Here is an 18,461-nt window from a genome sequence, read left to right on the forward strand (position 1 = left end):
GGGGTAGTGCCAAGCACGGCGGTGCGGTGAGGTCGAGGGGAGGGCGCAGGCAGGGGAGGAATACTAGGCCGGTGGTCGCCGGCGTTTCGAGGAAGATCGTCAACACTGACTGGCTGGAGGTAGATGAAGGCGATCTTCCCGTTCTTTGTACATCAAACGGTGCAGAAAAATGGACTGACCTATTTGCTTTCAGCCGACTGTTATTTTCATAGAATCTTGTAGCAATTTAGTGTGCCATGCATATTGTAGAGCTATCATATGTCTCCCGTCATTTATTTCTCACCAACCTGCTATCTCCTACCTTTACACTGTACTAATTGTGCACACACTTCACCCATACTACACTATTGTTTTTTATGCATGGGTATTTCAGACTCTGACGCAGTGTTGATGAATGCAGAAAAGAAAAGACAGAAGTCACTCCAGTGTAATTCGAAGATAAGCACTAAGCGTTTCAACGCTCTAATGGGTGCAGTGTTAGCAGTTGGAGACAGTAAACGTAGCTCTGCAGTTGATGATCTCAATTGCCACACACAACCATCCCAGGTGCTTGCTTTAACTTCACGCTGTCAAATGTGGTTGCATGTTGCATATGGTGTCTAGCTTGTATTGCTTCCAATTTGGTTAAATTGCATCTGCTTACTTTACACATTATACCTTTGATAATGACATGCCTTCCTGTTTTTGATACATACTACATATGTCTATTAACCATGTTCGTACATCAAACTAATGCTCTTTTGTATCCCTCGTCAATCACTTATGGTGAGACAGTCACCCGAATGGGTTACTGTGAGACGCCCTACTCGTTTAAAGAGTGCAGTGTCCCCACATGATTCTCAAGAAACAGCAAGGCTAAATGAAGATAGTCAACGTAGCTCTCTAGTTGATCACCGCAATTCCCCCACACCACCATCGCAGGTTCTTGCTCTTACTTGGCAGTGTGATATGTGGTTGCATGTTGCATATGGTGTCTACCTTGTAATGCTTCTAATTAGGGTAAATTGCATCTGCTTAGTTAACACATTATACCTGTGAATATGACATGCCTTCCTGTTTTTGGTACATACTACGTCTTTCTATTAACCATGTTCTTACATCAAACTACTTTTCTTGTGTATCCCTCATCAATGCTCCTAATTTGTTAAATTGCATCTCCTTAGCTTACACATTATACATGTGAATATGACACGCCTTCCTGTTTTTGGTACATACTACATCTGCCTATCACACCATGTTCTTACATCAAACTACTGTTCTTGTGTATCCTGCGTCTTTCGCTTATGATGAGACAGTCACGCGCGTGGGTTAATATGAGACGCAATACTCTTATAAAGAATGCAATTTCATCCTCTCCACATGATTCTCAAGAAACAGCAAGCCTAAATGAAGATATTGAACGTAGCTTTGTACCTGAAGACCACACTTCCCCTACACCACCATCATAGGTGCTTGCTCTAACTTCGCAGTGTGATATGTGGTTGCATGTTGCATATGGTGTCTAGCTTGTAATGCTTCTAATTAGGGTAAATTGCATGTGCTTACTTTACACACTATACCTGTGAATATGACATGCCTTCCTATTTTTGGTACACACTACATCTATGTGTTAACCTTGTTCTTACATGAAACTACCTCTCTTCTGTATCCTGCATCAATCACTTATGATGAGTCACCTTTATTCGTTGCATATTGCATATTATTTCTAGCCTGTTGCCATGTATTGCTTCTAATTTGGTCAAATACATTTGTTAGGGCACACTTTTAATTTGGCAGAGTGATATTGGTTTCATCTTTCATATGGTTTCTAGCTTGCATCGATTCTAACAAGTTCAAGCACCTTGTGCTTAGTTTACACTTTATACATCATACATGTCAATATGTCACGCCGTCCTGTTTTTCATACATATTCCATCCTCCTATCATGCGGCTGCCTTACATGAAAGTAGTGTTCGTCAGTATCATGCATCAATGAGTTCTGAAGAGCAAATTTTAATCCTTTTTCTTGTGGGTTTGACTTGACAAGGCAAACTCAAGAAAGAGGAAGGAAAAGAGTAAGGAAGGCGATGATGGTGGTCCTCTGCAGCAACGTAAACGGAGCATCTGTACCGATTCTCCTTGTACTGATAGTGCATTACAACGTCCAAGTCTCCTCTCCCCTACTCCACCATCCAAGGTGCTTGCTCTAACTTAGCAGTGTGATATCCGGTTGCATGTTGCATATGGTGTCTAGCTCATATTGCTCCTAATTAGTGTAAACTGCATCTGCTTAGCTTACACATGATACATGTGAATATGACACGCTTTCCTGTTTTTGGTACATACTATATCTGTCTATCACACCATGTTCTTACATGAAACAACTCTTCTTGTGTATCCTGCATCAGTCACTTATGATGGGACACCTTTAAGTTGGCAGTGTGATATTGGTTTGCGTCTTGAATATGATTTCTAGCATGTATTGCTTCTAGTTTGATGAACGCCACCTATGACGAGACAGTTTTAACTTGGCAGAGTGATATTGATTGCACCTTCCATATGGTGTCTTGCAGTGTTTCTAATATGTTGAAGTGCCTTCTGCTTAGTTACCACATCATAGGTGTGAATATGTCAGGCCGTCCATTTTTTCGTACATATTCCATCCTCGTATCATGACTTTGCCTTTCATCAGAGTAGTGTTCGTCAGTATCATGCATGAATGAGTTCTGAAGAGCAAATGATATTCCTTTTTCTTGTCGGTATGACCTCACAATGCAAAATCAATAAAGCTGAAGGAAATTGGCAAGGCATTGGATGATGGTGGTCCTTTCGAGCAACTGAAACGGAGGTTCTCTACAGATTCTACTCCGCCATCCTCCCAACAAGATTCGCAAGACAACGCAAGGCTAGACAGTCAACGTAGCTGTGTAGATGATGAGCACATCTCCCCTACTCCACCATGACAGGTGCTTGCTCTAACATGGCACTATTATATGTGGTTGCATGTTGCGTATGATGTCTAGCTTGTATTGCTTCTAACTTTGGTGAATTGCATCTACTTACTTTACACATAATGCCCGTGAATATGACATGTGTTCCTGTTTCTACATCAGACTACTATTCTTGCATATCCCACATCAGTCACTTATGATAAGGCACCTTTAAGTCGCCACTGTGATATTGGCTGTGTTGAGGATATAACCCTTGGAGTCACCCGCCAGGAGGGGCCGGGTTACTCCTAGTGGTCATCACGCGAAGCCCGGCGCCAAGCTTGAAGACGGCGGGCCAAAGATGGGCTTAAGACCCGGAGATGGCTTAAGGCCCGTAGTTACAACCGCCAGTATGGTAGAACTTGTAGTGTAAGGCAAGAATAGTTGAGAGTCCGAGCCGGACACTCTTATGAGCCGGCCGGGACTCTGAGAGCTGCTGGGCGTCAACCTATCTATATAAAGGGACGACCCGGCAGCGCTTTAGGTACAAGTAAGATCTCGTCGAGAGCCAGGCATAGGAATTAAGCTCCCTGGTCATCGAAACCCTAATCAATACCACCTCAATTGGACGTAGGCTTTTACCTTCACCGTTAGGGGCCGAACCAGTATAACCCTCGTGTTCCTTGTCCCGTTTAACCCCTTCAAGCTTCCTAGCTGTGATGGCTCCACGACTAAGTCCTAGCTCGAGGACATCTGCCGTGACAATTCCACGGCAGTTGGCGCCCACCGTTGGGCTAGCGCACGGTGGATTTGAGTTCTTGAAGGGCAGCTTCGAAGGGCTCAAGGGATACGCTGTGGGCCGGATGACCAAGAGTCATCGCGGGAAGCTCTACATCGACGATGCAAACTGGGGCCCCGACGCTGGCTCAATTGAGTACGGGTACCGGGTCCCCTTCGGCGGAATTCATGTCTTCATGGGCAAGATTGGTGAGCCGGGCCCTGAGCCGGATCTCTGCGCCGATCTCATCGAGACGGCTCAGCGTGCACGACCTGCCCGGGCTCTACCTGCCTTGAGGCATGCTTTTATGGGATGTGTTCATGGAGGACTCTCTGTAGGGTCTGGATCTGGTGATGAGACGGCCGCCGGCTCTGACGGCGAGTCGTCCACAGATGAGTCCAACTCGTTGTATGAACTTCAAGATGGCAGGCTCAGGGGTTGTTCCGATGGTGAAAGTATTCCAGATCCTTTTGAGCCGCCGAGCCGGGTTGGGATCTTCATGGCCGGTGCGCAACCTGTTCAAAACCCTGCCGCTGGGTCAGGAAACCCGGTACCCTCGCCGGCTCAGGTGCTGATCGATCTCACGGACAAGATGACGGCCCTGTTGACCGCCACGGTTGACCCGGCGGATCAAGCTTAGCATGACGCGGAGGTGGCGCAGTTAAAGTTAGATCTAGTGAAAGCCAAGGAGGATCTGGCGGCGGAAGGGATCAGGATGGCTGCGGAAAGGGCGGCTCTCGACGCCCAGACTCAGTTGATTCAGGCGCAGTCCTTCCGGCTCACGATGGATCAGAACGCGTCCAATGAGGTCATGAGAAGGAGGCATCAAAAGGCCCAATCTCGACTCCCTCCGGTCTACGATCCTCGAAATCTCTTCAACACGCCAGGTGCAGGGTCTAGTAACCCGCCGGAGATCATAGTGCCTGGGGCTGGGACACCTATTCAGCCACAAATGATGGGGCCTCCCCGGGTGAACCCTGCCCCGCCTCAGTATGTGCCAATACCACCGGGTCATTATGCTAACCCGCCGGAAAACATGGTCGCCGCGGCAGCACGGCTGGCGGCTCTCCCAATTGACGGCGACTCTCCAACGGCTGTTGAAACCCGCCGGGTCAGAGAGCTCCTTCAGACAGTACTGGCGCAGCAAGAGGCGTACTCCTACAGCCTGGACAGGATCCACTCAACCCCTCGTCCAGGCCGGAGTCCGAGTTATAGCAGACACATGGTCTCAGCGACCGGCTCAAGTAATGTCCGACGCCATGACTTGCCCCCTGGCCATGGCCCGGCTCATACCGGAGCCTTTCACGCAGCAGACCAAGACAGAGCGCGGCAAGAGGCGGAGCAGGTGCCTTAGTTGACGGCTTACCAGACACCCCCGGCTTATCCGACGCCTTCCGTCGACGTGGGTATCCCTACGAGGACTGGAGGTGTCCCTTGTTTAGTGCCGGCTCTCCGCAATGAACGTCTACCCAAGGACTTCAAAGGGCCTAGGAAGGTCCCTAATTACACGGCTGATTTGCAACCCGGAGCCTGGATCGAGAGTTACGAGATGGCCATGGAATTACTGGAGGTCAGTGAAGCGGCGATGGCCAAGTACTTCACCATGATGTTAGATGGGACTGCCCGCACTTGGTTGAAAGGGCTGCCACCGAATTCCATCGGGTCTTGGGCTGAGCTGAAAGCCCAATTCATCCAAAACTTCAAAGATACCTGTAGACAGTCTATGTCAATTGTGGAATTGACTAACTATAAACAGCAGGAGGGTGAGTCTACGACACATTGGGTTCGCCGGGTCAAGGAGATATTACATTCATCTGATAAGATGTATGCCGGCTCTGCAGTCTTAATGTTGGAGCAGAATTGTCGTTTCCTGCCCCTAAAGATGAAACTCGGGCGGCTTAAGCGCGACTGCAACGATATGGGTACGCTGATGGCGGATCTCGTCAAGTACGCCGACTCTGATAGTACCAAGGACCCCGCTTCAGATGATGAAAGGACAGGGAAGGGAAAGAAGAACGGCAATGGCAAGGGTCCTCAGCATAACCCGGGGAACCAAGGAGGTGGCAAGCGTAAGGCCGACGGCAGCCTAGAGTTCGTGGCCAACGCCAGCTCACAGGGTAATAACCAGCGACGCAAGGGGAGGCCACCTCCCCGAGCCGGCGGGTCCGGCCCGACGCTGGAGCAGTTGTTGAATGAGCCTTGTCCAAGGCATGGCTATAGGGAGAAGCTGGCTACTCATCTATGGAAGGATTGTGCAATCATGAAGGCCTTTATGAATTCCAATGCCTTTAATGGCAACAATGGCCCGGGTGGCGGCTCAGGCGCTGGCGGTTTTCATGGCCCGGGCGGCGGCTCAAATTCTAATCCTCAGAACGGTCAAGGGGGCTTTAATCAGCAATCTGGCCAGGGTCATCAACAGCAGCAGGGGGGTTATCAGACCAATCCAAAGCAGCTTAACGGTGGACAGTATCACGTATTTACCACCAGTCTGTGTAAGCGAGATCAGAAACTTCATAAGAGGGCTGTGAATGCTGTTGAGCCGGCGGTTCCACGCTATTTAAGATGGTCTGAGCAGCCTATTGTGTGGAGTAGGGAGGATCACCCTCCCCGGGTTGATAATCCGGGTCACTTGGCCTTGGTGGTGGCTCCTCGGGTGGGAGGATATAAGTTCACTAAGGTGCTCATGGATGGAGGCAGCAGCATCAACATCCTCTATTATGAGACTTTCCGTCGTATGGGGTTGATTGATAAGAACCTCAGCCAGTCCAATACTATTTTCCATGGGGTGGTGCCCGGTAAGTCGGCTTATCCAGTTGGTAAGATCGAGTTGGAAGTGGCCCTTGGAGACGAGTACAACTACAGGGTGGAAAAATTGACCTTTGAGGTGGTCAAGATAAGAAGCCCGTATCATGCCATATTTGGGCGGCCGGCTTACGCCAAGTTCATGGCACGGCCGTGTTACGTGTATTTACAGCTCAAGATGCCGGGTCACAATGGGACCATTACGGTTCATGGCAGCCGGAAGGTGGCCTTGGAGTGTGAGGAAGGCGATGCGGCTTATGCAGAATCTGTTTGTGCAACAGAGGAGTTGAAATTTTACAAGGACAATGTTGACCCAACAGATATGACCTCTCTGAAAAAGCCGACTACGGAGCATGAGCCGGCAATGAAATTTAAGTCGGCTGATGAGACTAAACTTGTTAATTTCGTTCCAGGTGATTCATCTCAGCAGTTTAGCATCAGCGCCAATCTGGATCCAAAATAGGAAAGCGCGCTCATCGAGTTCATCCGTGAGAATAGGGACATTTTTGCATGGAAACCTTCTGACATGCCAGGTGTGCCTAGAGAACTCGCTGAGCACACTCTCAATGTTGATCTGAAATTTAAGTCGGTCAGGCAATTCCTTCGGCGGTTTAATGAAGAGAGGCGGAAAGCCATTGGTGAAGAGGTAGCCCGGGTCTTGGCGGCCGGGTTTATTGTTGAAGTCTTTCACCCAGAGTGGTTAGCTAACCCGATGCTCGTGCTCAAGAAGAATGGCACCTGGCGGATGTGTGTGGACTACACGGACTTAAACAAGGCATGTCCGGCTGATCCTTTTGCTCTTCCCCGTATTGATCAAATCATTGATGCTACGGCGGGTTGCGAGCGCTTAAGTTTCTTGGATGCTTATTCTGGATACCATCAGATCAAAATGGCAGTGAAGGACCAGGAGAAGACGGTGTTCATCACTCCCTTTAGAGCCTTCTGCTATGTGTCTATGCCCTTTGGACTCAAGAGTGCACATGTGACTTATCAGCGTTGCGTGCAGAACTGTCTTCATAACCAGATTGGGCGCAATGTTCATGCCTATGTGGATGATATTGTGGTTAAGTCCAGGGAGAAAGAAACCTTGATAGATGATCTGAGGGAAACCTTTGATAATCTCCGGGTCTACAAGATGATGCTTAACCCGGCCAAGTGTGTTTTTGGTGTTCTTGCAGGCAAGCTCTTGGGTTTCTTGGTTAGGCATTGAAGCTAACCCGGAGAACATCAAGGCAATCACCTCTCTGGCTAAGCCGGCGTGTATAAACGATGTCCAACGCCTGGCGGGTCGTATCGCTGCTTTAAGCCGGTTTATAAGCCGTTTGGGTGAGAAGGCCATGCCATTGTACCAGTTGATGAAGAAAACTGATGACTTTGTCTGGAATGATGCGGCTAATACTGCTTTTGAGGATTTGAAGAGACAGCTGGCAGAGCCCCCAGTCCTTGCTGCTCCGGTTGACAAGGAGCCTTTATTGCTGTATGTAGCTGCTAACACACGGGCCGTCAGTGTGGCTGTGGTGGTGGAGCGCAAGGAAGAGGGTAAGGAGCATCCGGTTCAGCGGCCGGTTTATTACGTCAGCGAAGTGCTCATAGAGTCTAAACAGCGGTATCCACATTGGCAGAAGCTTGTTTATGGCGTATTCATGGCAAGCCGGAAGCTTAAGCACTATTTTTAGGGTCACCCTATCACTGTGGTTAGTTCTGCCCCCCTAGGAGATATCATCCAAAACAGAGAGGCTACAGGGAGAGTGGCTAAGTGGGCTACAGAGCTTGGGCCTCATGGTCTAAAATACGTGCCACGCACTGCTGTTAAATCTCTAGCTTTGGTGGATTTCATCAACGATTGGACAGAGCTACAAGTGCCCGAGGAAAAGCTGGATAATACATATTGGACTATTCACTTCGATGGGTCCAGGCAGTTGGAGGGCTCGGGGGCTGGAGTTGTATTGGCTTCCCCTAAAGGCGACAAGTTTCATTATGTGCTACGGTTGATGTTTCCTTGTACTAACAATGCGGCTGAGTACGAGGCCTTGCTCCATGGTCTTCGGATGGCTAAGGAGATGAGCTTGAGCCGGGTAAGGTGCTTCGGCGACTCAGACTTAGTGGCTCAACAAGTATCAGGCAAGTGGGATTCCAAGGACCCTCTCATGGCGGCTTATCGCTGTGAAGTTGATGCCATTGCTGGACACTTTCAGGGTTACCAAGTAGAGCACATCGATCGCAGGAAGAACGAGGCGGCTGATGCTTTAAGTCGGCTGGGCTCTCAGCGAAAACCGGTGCCGCCTAATACTTTCCTGGACATCTTGCATAACCCTTCTGTTAAGTTTCCTACAGAGGAAGACTTGGCTGTCCCTGACCCGGAGGCACAATTGGTAGCGGCTCTCCACATCATCCCGGACTAGACAGTGCCCTATCTGGCTTACATGACCCGGGGAGATTTGCCTGAGGATGAAACTTTGGCCAGACAAATAACCCGGCGGTCTAAGTCAATGGTTGTTATCAATGGTGAGCTGCATCGCCGCAGTGTTACGGGAGCGTTCCAGCGTTGTGTCTCCCCTGAGGAAGGTCAAGTAATCTTGCGTGAGATTCACGAAGGGGATTGTGGCCATCATGCCGGCTCAAAATCCCTTGTGGCCAAGGCTTTTCGTCATGGTTTTTATTGGCTGACGGCTCATGTTGATGCGGAGGACTTGGTCAGTAAATGTGATGGTTGCCAGAGGTTCTCGCGACGGGCTCATGTGCCGGCTCAGGAGCTGAGGATGATACCAATCACTTGGCCATTTGCGGTCTGGGGGCTTGATATGGTTGGGCCTTTTAAAAGGTCCAAGGATAAGAAGACCCACCTCTTGGTGGCAGTTGACAAGTTCACAAAGTGGGTTGAAGCAGAGCCAGTTAGTAAGTGTGACGCAGCCACAGCGGTTCAGTTCATGAAAAAGGTGATATTTCGCTTTGGCTTTCCACACAACATTATAACTGACAACAACACCAACCTATCTAAGGGTGCTATGGAGGAGTTTTGTCAACGAGAGCATATTCGACTTGATGTTTCATCAGTGGCTCACCCTCAATCCAATGGTCAAGCTGAGAGAGCTAATCAGGAGATTCTGAAAGGTATCAAGCCCCGGCTCTTAGTCCCTTTGCAACGGACGCCGGGTTGTTGGGTGGAGGAGTTATCCTCCGTGTTATGGAGCATCAATACTACTCCTAACAGGTCTACGGGTTATACGCCTTTCTTCATGGTTTATGGAGCGGAAGCAGTCCTCCCCAGTGACATCCGTCATGATTCGCCTCGAGTGGCGGCTTATGTTGAAGCGGATAATGAACAGGCGCGCCAAGATGCTCTTGACTTGTTGGACGAACAGCGTGATGTGGCAGCAGCTCGCTCAGCAATTTACCAACAAGACCTGCGCCGTTATCACAGTCGCCGGTTTAAGTCCCGGGTCTTCCAGGAGGGTGATCTGGTGCTCCGGCTCATCCAAGATCAAACAGATGCGCACAAGCTATCCCCGCCTTGGGAAGGGCCCTTTGTGGTCAGCAAGAACTTGCACAACGGGTCATACTACCTTATTGACGTTCGGGAGCATAAAGATTCACGAAAGTCGGAGGAAGAGACCCGTCGGCCGTGGAACATAGCTCAGCTTCGGCCTTATTACACTTGAGCCACCGGCTCTCATAATGTACATATTTCTATAGCCATGTATATATTATGATAAGCAATAAAGCAGGACCTCTGTCCTTTTTTCTCCTCCAAAGGTAAATGTGTTGTTTCCATTACAAGATCACATGGTAACTCAAAGGTGGTTCCGGCTTATGATCGTATTCGAATCTAGCCGTACACAATATAGTCACTTGGGGGCTTCCTGTTCAAACATAGGTCGTATTCGAACCAAAGAGAACATAGCTGTCGATACCCATTTGGTTGGCAAAGTGCCGAGCTCATTGGGGAGTTTTCTTTGATCATATTTGAATCATAGCTGGACCCCCTTTGGGAACCGACGTGGATCGTATTCGAATCAGCGTCGTTAAACAACTCTTAAGGTCATTTGGGGGCTTCCTGTTCAAACATGGGTCGTATTCGAACCAAAGAGAACATAGCTGTCGGTACCCTCTTGATCGGCATCGCCAAACCCACTGGGGGCTATATGATCGCATTCGAATCTTGGCTCAACCCCTTTGGGACGGGTCTCTGGTCGTATTCGAACCGGAAGCCCCTAAGTTTTGATTTTCTGATTTACAACAAGTTCTTCTGGTTGTATCAACAGTGTACATGGCGGTTCTTCTTCTGCCGGCTTAACTTTGATTCACAAGTGCTAGTCGCACACAATCAGCATTATCAAGACTGGTAAACCGGAGTTGAGGTACCAACCTTATTATCCGGGTTATATAAACCGGAAGTGTACTTGAAGGCCTGTAAGTATGTTCTTACGGTTATATCCAAGACATAATTGAGGACCAGTCTTTGGTGACTTAGATTCATATTCCGGGTTATATGTATGAGACTATGGTTCTCAGTGCGGTAAGCCGCCTAGAGACTTGTGACTTGTTTTTCTGTGCAGGATAGTTAAAGACAGCTATTTGAGCTTAAGGAAAATGAATGATCAATTATGACCCAAAAGAATATAAGGAAGCAACTTCAATGGAATTAAGCATTCAACACGTGCACGATGGCACGACAAGGTTAAAATGTTGGTCCTATTCTATTACAATACTCCCCGAGTCCAAAAGGGTGAAGCATTGTTTAACAAGCCGCCTAAAGAGTCAAGATGCTTGCCGGGTCGAAGCTTCCGGCTCATCCCTCTCCGCTCCTCCGGCTGTTCCCAAGACCTGGAAGGTTGACGATTTCCAGTCAATGCCGCTCAACGCTTCAAATTGAGCTTCCTCGTCAATTAACCCGGCCGGGTCAATTTCCGGGGCAAAGGTGTGCTTACGATTCGGCGGGACTAAGCTAATGGCTTCATAACGCGGAGTGGGGATCCTCTGATTCTCTGCATCATAGCCCGGCTGGTACTTGGTCAGATCGGTGTCATTCCCAATCAGGGTGGCCACCGGGCGCACGATCTTCACACAGGCAGCAAAGTCCTTTTGGTCGAAGGGGGTGCCATCTTCCTTCAAGCTGGGGTAACCAAGTGCAATGTCAGCCGGGTCTAGCTCTGGAAGGAAAGCCTTGGCCCGGCTCAGAGCAGCTATGGCTCCGGCTCATGCAGAGGCCCGTCGCAGCTCTTGGACACGCTGAGGGAGAACGGCAAGCTGGCGAAGCACTTCCGCCAGGTGAGTCGGAACCTCATTGGATAGGGCCACCACGGCCAAAGCACGCTGTGACCCGGTGTAGAGTTGCTCCACCAGGGTGTACACGGCCTTCAGCTTGGTCAGCACGTTCTGGTTGAGGTTGGCGCTTCTGGGACCTGTTTAGCAAAGTAAGGTAAGCCGTTCTCAATGATGGGAGTTATGAGACATAATGACTGTAAACTTGTTCAAAGCCTGCAGAAGGACTTACCGAAGATTGCAGCGACCATTTGTGACACATGACGTTTTAAGCCGGAGAGTTCGGCGGTTCTCTCCATCAGAGCCTTCTCCGCCTGTTCGGCCCGGCTTACCAGAGCAGCCTTCTCTTCGGCCCAAGTCTTCCTTTCAGCTTCAAACTTCTTCTTCAGCTTCTCTTGAGCAGCAATGCTGGATTCAAATTTGGCGTTGGCCTTCCGGGTCTCAGTTTCCTAAGTCTTCAGGCGGTTCTTCAGCTCTGAGATATCAGCCTCAAATTTCTTGCAAGCAGCCTGCACAATTTCCGGGTTATAGTATGAACAATTATTATGCAACTTTAAAGTCCCAAGCACTTTCCAAGCAAAGACACTTGGCACTTGGGGGCTAATGCATGTTGAAAGTTTCTATCTACAAATTACCGGTTCATGGAAGTAAGCCAGAAATTAAGTCTACAACATATTCTATCATAAGTCGTAGACTTGGGGGCTAGTATGGTAAAGATGATTATGCAGTAAGCAATAGAGTGGTACCTCAGACTTCTGCTGTATTTGCTTCACCATGTCAATCTCCAAGTCCCGGCTGCTGTGCACTTGATTGACATAGCCGGAGATGATCTCTCCAATGCTCAGGTTGGCGTAGTTGGTGATGTCCAGCTTGGCCCGGCGGTGCTCTAGCAACTCTTCCTTCGCAGAGCACTTAGCCAGCGCAGTGGGTCTCCCCGGCTCGACAAACTCCGTCCGGGTGATTACCACGTCCGGGTCATCGGCCGGCTGAGCCGGACTGGAGATGTCCGGGTTGTATTAAGTCTCCATGGCTGGCTCATCAGTTGGAGTGGTGGCTTCAGGAGCAGAGGCAGCTGGCGGCTCTTGAGCTGAAACCTCCGGCTCAGGCAAGACCGGCTCTTTGACCGGCTTATTCTTCTTCGCTCTCTTACTGAGCTTTGCTTGGGCACTGAAAGAACAAAAGGTAAGTACAAAAGCATGAATAAAGATAAGCACAACAAGAGATGATCATCATTACCCGGGTACGGTCTTGAAAGCCGGCAGGTTCGATTGCATCGAGTCACCAGAGGAAGGTTAAGTTTCCTGATAGTTTGAATCAGAAGAATTGAGCGGTTGACATGTAACACCCACCAAAGGATGAAATGGATATAAGTTGGAGATAACCTCGGTCCGGCGCTTCCTCGACACTTCAGGTAAGCCTGATGAGAAGTCTGCATCTTTGTTGGTCCGGGTGTGCCGCCGGCTCTCATGAATCTGTTGCTTCAAAAGAAATTGAGGATCTTGATAAGCTAACGGATGTGAAAATCTTACTTTCCGGGTTACTCTTCGGACTTTCAGCCTTGGCAAGGGCTCCGAGTCGGAGGAAAGTGTCATTACCTCTTCAGTCGCCGGGTTACTTGCTCCGGTGTCATCCTGTGGATAGTCAAGTTAATAAGGTGGCCAAAAGACAGTAGAAAAGCAGAAACAAAAACAAGAGCCTACAGATTCAGGGGTTACCTCTGACTCGGAGCTATCGCTTAGCTGAAGCAGCTCTGAGGCAGTAGGCCTGTTTCCCTTCTTGCGAGGAGCGGCTCTCCTAGCGGCTTTCTTAGCCTTCCTGGCCTTCTTGGCCGCCTCATGGTCATACTTGACCTTCCAGAATTTATCATCAGCCTGAAAAATACAATGAAGCCTTCTTAAGGTTCAGATGAAAACTATCTAAGGAGAAAATAAGATGTTCAGATCAGCGGCTTACCGCTGGGGCCGGGTTGGTCTTGCAGAAGGGGTTTAAGCCGGTCCTCCCGCAGTCTGCCAAGCTCTCATTCAAGAGGGCCTTGGTCATGTCGTCAACAACGTCTTCAGGAAGATCGTTGCGGCTGTGTCGCAGGGGGTCATCTTTCCGGCCCGTGTAATCACACATTAAGCCGGGGCGGCGGCTCAAGGGGATCACCTGCCACGAGATCCAGACCCGGACCAGATCAATACCGTTGAGGCCATTTCCCAGGAGAGCCTTAATTTTGTTGATGGTGGGGATCAGAGGTTGGCGCTCGGCTTGAGTCAGCTTATCCGGCAGAGAGTGAGTTGGCTCCAGACGCAGGGCACGAAAGCCGGGCAGCGGGCTCTCGTCAGCCGGAGACGTGTCCTGGCAGTAAAACCACGTCTGGTTCCAGTCCTTTGGATGGCTGGGTAGCTCAGTGTAAGGAAAGAGGCAGTCTCTCCGGCGTTGAATGGAGATTCCACCAAGTTCCAGGCTCGGTCCGTTGGCGCACTCATTCTGGCGGTTCAGATAGAATAGCTCTCTAAGGAGCAGAAGGCTGGGCTCTTCTCCAAGGTAGACTTCGCAGAATACTTGGAAGTTGCATACATTTGACACGGAATTGGGTCCTATGTCTAGTGGCTGTAGATCAAAGAAATTCAGCACATCTCTAAAGAACTTTGAGCCGGGCGGTGCGAAGCCCCGGCTCATGTGATCCTCAAATATTACCACCTCCCCGTCCCTTGGTTGTGGTCTCTCCTCTGACGGGTCAGGGGCACGGTAAGACATGACATCCTTCTTGGGCAGGTAACCCGTCTTCACAAAGTCCGCTAAGGTTTCGTCGGTGACGTTGGACCTCATCCAGTTGCACGTGATGGGTGCTTTGGGAGCTTTGGGAGGCATGGTGAAAGACGGAAGCCTATGATAAAAGGAAATGTCCAGTTCAATTATAAGCCGGAGGAAGTTTACAGTTCAATGTTTAAAGTGCCGGCTTATGAGAGGGGCCTAATGACATACGGTTAAGTGCATCGGGTTATCTAAACCGCTGCAGGTATCGAGAGTAATTCAAATTGTCTACAGCCTTATCATAAATGAGCCGGAAAATTTTACGGCACGTGGTTTCTTTTAAGCCGGAAATGTAAGCCGCCATAGCTCAGCGGATGCAGTTTTTTACTAAGTATGGTGAAAACAAGTTTCACAGATCGCAGTAATTATTTTGGATCAAAACGGTCGGCTAAAGAGGAAAGTTTCTAGACCTAAAACAGACGCAGAAGAAGTTCATAGGTTCGAACGGAGCCTTTATGCAGGGAAAAGGGATCTATATACATTTGAAACGGGTGTGAAACAACTACTGCAACAGTTCTATACAGTCTACAGATCAAGAAGGGGTGGTAATAATGAAATCTACCAAGAGCTCGCGATGAACGATGACGAACACGGGAAGAACAGCAAGAACCCTAAAGCGGATCTATTCTACGGAGTAACAAGGGCTTACAGGTACTGGAGAGTTGCGGAGGTCGCCGCCGTTTATCTGGTCACGTCAGGTTGATGCAGCGGCCTGAGTCGGTGAAGACAGGAAGACCCGCGGCGGCGATGGAGCTCGAGCGGGAGAACAGTGGCGAGAGGAGGAAGACGAGTGGCTGGAGGCTCATCGGGCCGGGCTATTTATAAGGTGAGGCTCATAAGTGGGCGCGAGAAACGAGGAGGCCACGGCGCGGTTATCTCACCATAAAAACGCCTCGATTTTCGGGACGACAATTAAAGATAAGATCCGTTGCGGATATGGTGGAGTAAAAAATGGACCTAATGGAAGATGACGTCATGGCGGGTTACCAGAAATCCAGAAGATAACATCACAGCGGGTTATAGCTTTCATGCGACCATAAGCCGGAAGATTTCTCTCTCTCAAAGGAATTGAAGATTGACATGAACCGGTTCAAATCAATCTGGGGCCTAATGTTGAGGATATAACCCTTGGAGTCACCCGCCAGGAGGGGCCGGGTTACTCCTAGTGGTCATCACGCGAAGCCCGGCGCCAAGCTTGAAGACGGCGGGCCAAAGATGGGCTTAAGACCCGGAGATGGCTTAAGGCCCGTAGTTACAACCGCCAGTATGGTAGAACTTGTAGTGTAAGGCAAGAATAGTTGAGAGTCCGAGCCGGACACTCTTATGAGCCGGCCGGGACTCTGAGAGCTGCTGGGCGTCAACCTCTCTATATAAAGGGACGACCTGGCAGCGGTTTAGGGACAAGTAAGATCTCGTCGAGAGCCAGGCATAGCAATTAAGCTCCCTGGTCATCGAAACCCTAATCAATACCACCTCAACTGGACGTAGGCTTTTACCTTCACCGTAAGGGGCCGAACCAGTATAACCCTCGTGTTCCTTGTCCCGTTTAACCCCTTCAAGCTTCCTAGCTGTGATGGCTCCACGACTAAGTCCTAGCTCGAGGACATCTGCCGTGACAATTCCACGACAGGTTGTCTTGCATATGATTTCTAGCACGTACTGCTTCTAATTTGTTGAAACGCCATACAGTTTGAACTTGGCAGAGTGATATTGGTTGCATCTTTCATATGGTGTCTAGCTTGAAGTGCTTCTAATTTGTTGAAATGCCTTCTGCTTAGTTACCACATCATAGGTGTGAATATGTCACACCATCCTGTTTTTCATACATATTCCATCCTCGCATCATGTGTTTTCCTTTCATCCGAGTAGTGTTCGTCAGTATCATGCATGAATGAGTTCTGAAGAGCGAATTTTATTCCTTTTTCTTATCGGTTTGACTTCACAATGCAAAATCATTACAGCTGAAGGAAATTAGTCCGGCAGTGGATGATGGTGGTCCTTCGGAGCAACTCAAACAGGGGGTCTCTACAGATTCTACTCCGCCATCCTCCCAACAAGATTCGCAAGACAACACAAGGCTGGACAGTCAACGTAGCTATGTAGATGATGAGCACATCTCCCCTACTCCACCATCACAGGTGCTTGCTCTAACTTGACATTATTATATGTGGTTGCATATTGCGTATGATGTCTAGCTTGTATTGCTTCTAACTTGAATTGCATCTTCTTACTTTACACATAATGCCTGTGAATATGACACGTGTTCCTGTTTCTAGAACATACGTGTACATGATGAGCACATCTCCCCTACTCCACCATCACAGGTGCTTGCTCTTACTTGGAACTGTTATACGTGGTTGCATTTTCCGTATGATGTCTAGTTTGTATAGCTTCTGATTATGTTGAATTGCATCTGCATAGCTTATAACTTATACCTGCAACGATCACTTACCCATAAGACACATTTAACTTGGGACTGTGATGTAGGTTGCATCTTGCATTGTCTTCTAGCTTGTACTGCTTCTAATTTCTTGAAATGGCACTTACGACGAGACACTTTTTACCTGATAGAGTGATATTGGTTGCATGTTCATATGGTGTCTAGCTTTCATTTCTTCTAATTTTGTTGAAATGCCTTCCGCTTACTATTTTTTCATACATATCCCATCCTCCTATTATACGTGTGAATATGAAACGCTGTCTTTTTTTGTATATATTCCATCCTCCTATCCTGCGCTTGCCTTACATCAAAGTAGTGTTCGTCTGTATCATGCATCAACCAGTTATGCAGAGCTAATTTTATTCATCTTCTTGTGGTTTTGACTTCATAAGGCAATATCAGAAAATAGGAAGGAAAAGAGTAAGTTAGGGGATGTTGGTGGTCCTCCGCACCGACACAAACAGAGACTCTCTAGATTTGCCACTGCTACTGCTAATGAAGTTGAAGTCCCAAGTCTACATGATGAGTTCATCTCCCGTACTCCACCATCGCAGGTGCTTGCTCTAAGTTGACAGTGTGATAATTGGTTTCATGTTGCATATGTTGTCTAGCCTGTATTTCTTCTATTTTGATTAAATTGCACCTGCTGAGTTTATACGTTATACATGTGCATATGACATGGCTTTCTGTGTCTAGAATACACTGCATCTATCTATCATACCATGTTCTTACATCAACGTACTGCTGTTGTGTATCCCGCATCAGTCACTCATGATTGGATGCTTTTAACATGGCAGTTTGATAGTGGTTGCGTATTGCATTGATTTCTACGTTGTACGGCTTCTAATTTTTCGAAATGCCACTTATGACAAGATACTTTTAACTTGGCAGAGTAATATTGGTTGCATCTTCCACATGGTGTCTAGCTTGCATTACTTCTATTTTCTTGAAAATCCTTCTGCTTAGTTTGCACATCGTAGCTGTGAATATGTCATGTCGTCCTGTTTTTCTTACATATTCCATCCTCATACGGTTGTCTTACATCAAAGTATTGCTTGTCTGTATCATGCATCAATGAGTTCTGAAGAGTGATTTTATTCTATTGTGTTGTGGGTACAGCTTGACATGGCAAAGTCAAAAAAGAGCAAGGAAAATAATATAGTAGGGAGTGCTGTTACTCGTCGGGTGAAACGGAAAAGGTTCTGCCGTCAAGATTCTGCTGGTACTTATAGTGCAGTAGAAGGTCCAAGTCCACCGGCTAAATCTACAAACACAGTATCACCTGCTCCACCAGCTGCAGCATCCGCTTCAACTGTACCAGCATCTCAACCAGTTACTCGTTCGTTTGCTCCGAAACTGGCCAGTTCCCAAGCTGCCTTCACACCTAACACTACTTCTGTCGTGGAATTGTCACGGCAGATGTCCTCGTGCAAGGACTTAGTCGTGGAGCCATCGCAGTTAGGAAGCTTCA

Source organism: Triticum aestivum, chromosome 4D (assembly GCF_018294505.1).
Source record: "Triticum aestivum cultivar Chinese Spring chromosome 4D, IWGSC CS RefSeq v2.1, whole genome shotgun sequence".
Classification (NCBI taxonomy): Eukaryota; Viridiplantae; Streptophyta; class Magnoliopsida; order Poales; family Poaceae; genus Triticum; species Triticum aestivum.